At 32.1% G+C, this 2737-nt stretch overlaps 1 pseudogene; it reads left to right on the forward strand.

The window, feature by feature from the left end:
- LOC125849986 (sesquiterpene synthase 15b-like) overlaps window positions 1–2737 on the forward strand; it is a 17031-nt pseudogene continuing 14294 nt past the window's right edge.

The raw sequence follows: 2737 nt of genomic DNA on the forward strand, positions 1-2737 counted from the left end.
AATAAAACTTCTTTATGTAATTCACTTCTCTTACTTTCTACTACTGTTATGAAACCTTAATTAAGCATATTATTACGTCTTTAGTTTCTCTACTCCAAACTCTACAAAAACAAAGTTAGAAAAAATGGATGGATTTGGTGGTGAGAGTGAAATTACACATCGAAGTGACAATCATCATCCTACTGTTTGGGGAGACCATTTTCTTGCCTATGGTAATCTCTCGGTAAATTTGAATGCCTAGTGTGTTGATGATTTAATTTGATTTATATTTTATGTGTCGCTGAATAAAAAAAGAAAATTACATTTTCAAGTTACTTGAAAATATTTACGGGTAAGATCTTTTAAAATATGGGATTTGTTAGGTTATCTTCGAGAACATATAAAATAAATATGACCTAATGTATTCCCCTACGACCTTAAAACTCTTAATATTTTTAACATGTGTTCAGTACAGTCGATAATATAAAAAATTGAATGCTTTTGTTTTCAGTTGAAACACTCTTGATCCATATTCTGTTTGCAAATACTTATTGAAGCACAAAGAAATATATATATCTATACAAAGTTATTTATTTACGCGTATAGGGAGCCAATGAATGGGAATAAAAGGAACACAAGGATCTAAAAGAAGAAGTGAGAAAAATGCTAGTGATTTCTCCTTCCAAATCTTTGCAAAAACTTGGACTTATAAACACAATCCAATTGCTTGGAGTGGCATACCATTTTGAACATGAGATTGAGGAATCATTGAGTGAAATCTATAATGGTTATGAAGAATGGATTGGTGAATTTGGTGAAAGTCATGACCTTCATGTTGTTGCTCTAATCTTTCGATTACTTAGGCAACAAGGTTACTATGTCTCATCTGGTAAGTAATACGTCATCCCATCCAATTTATGTGAACAAAGTTTGTTTGTAGATAAAAGTTTTTAACTTTTACACACTAGCGTGCATATACATATTTTGAAACAGATGTTTTTAGGAAGTTCATCGATGACCAAGAAAATTATAATAAAGCATTGTTTAACGACATGCAAGGATTATTAAGCTTGTACGAGGCATCACAATTCAGAGTATATGATAAAGAAATTTTGGATGAAGCAGTTAATTTCACCACCACTCATTTGAAGTTATTGTTGCCTAAACTGAGTAATTCTCTATCGATGCAAGTCAGCTATGCCCTAAAGTATCCAACAAACAAAACTATAGCTAGGGTAGCAACTAGAAAATACATACCGTTTTACCAAGAAGATAAATCATGTGATCAAGTGATATTAACTTCTGCAAAATTGGACTTCAATACATTGCAGAAGATGCATAAAAGGGAGCTATGCGATATCACAAGGTAACTAGCAAGCTACACAATCAATAATATCACAACATTATTTTATTAAAAAAATATAGATTTTGAGATTTAACGTAACATTTTAGGTGGTGGAAAGAATTGGACTTGGCAAATGAATTACCTTTTGCAAGAGATAGAGTGGTTGAGTTGTACTTTTGGTCTTTGGGTGTGTACTTTGAGCCACAATATAATGTTGCCAGGAAAATACTAACCAAAATGTTATGCTTCACTTCAATTACTGATGACATCTATGATACTTTTGGAACACTGCATGAACTTACTCTCCTTACAAACGCAATAGAAAGGTATGTTTTTTTTGGTAATATTAATTATAATACTATATCTTCATTTCAGTTTATTTTCCTAACATTTTTTTAGTCCATCCAAAGGACCATATTTTAAGATCCCATTTGAACATGTTTTAGATCATAACTTTGAATCATTCATTAGAAATTAGATATATTAGCAAATGCTTTTTTCAATTTAACTTTAAAACCAAATAATACATTAGCAAATGCTTATTCAATTTCAATTTGAAAAATATTACGAAATAAAAATATTTTCTAGTTTATTAGGAAAGAGATATTTATCGTTATTTAGAAAAAAATTAATGATGGTATACAATAATATATCATCAATTCAAAATATATACGAGATTATAAATTAAAATCTTCAAATTTGAGTCTCAAATCCTATGATCAAACTCCTACTAATTAATTGAGAAGAATTTATGTCAACAAACCAGACCATCGTGATTGACACCCACTCTAACCCTCCGGTGGGAGAACCACTACTACGACCCAATTACATAACTTAACCGAATACTACGCATTTAAAGATACGGAAGCAGGTTTAAATGACAATAAAAATTGAGTCCCCATAAACTTCAGGGTTTTAACAAACAACTAACCAAACTAATACGGAAGAACAACCCCTACAACCTGAAAGTCAATGTACCAAAACTCTATTAACGACAAGTCTAAGAACAAGGGGTAAAACCCCGAAACTAAATAAACGCCTTAAATAAATAGTCTGAATCCGAAAAGAGTGGACTTAAATGAGAAAGATCCACGGCAGCCTGAAAGAACTGGCTTACCCTTGAATCTGATCACACTCAACATTCACCTAGCTGAACTCTATCAATAGCCGCCTGGAGATGCCCTATACTCAACAAAGAACAAGCGAGTGCAGTATCAGTATACAACCACAGTGTACTGGTAGGATCACGCGGCTATCCCAATAAGTGAAACACATGCAAGTAACCACAACATTATAAAACGGACATATACTGAACATATACAATATTAGTCATATTTTCAAGATTAATGTAGCATCCCACGTTCTCAATAATACACATACATTTACGAACAACGAATTGTAACACCCCGTATA

The sequence above is a fragment of the Solanum stenotomum genome, unplaced genomic scaffold (genome assembly GCF_019186545.1).
Source record: "Solanum stenotomum isolate F172 unplaced genomic scaffold, ASM1918654v1 scaffold12435, whole genome shotgun sequence".
In the NCBI taxonomy this organism is placed as follows: Eukaryota; Viridiplantae; Streptophyta; class Magnoliopsida; order Solanales; family Solanaceae; genus Solanum; species Solanum stenotomum.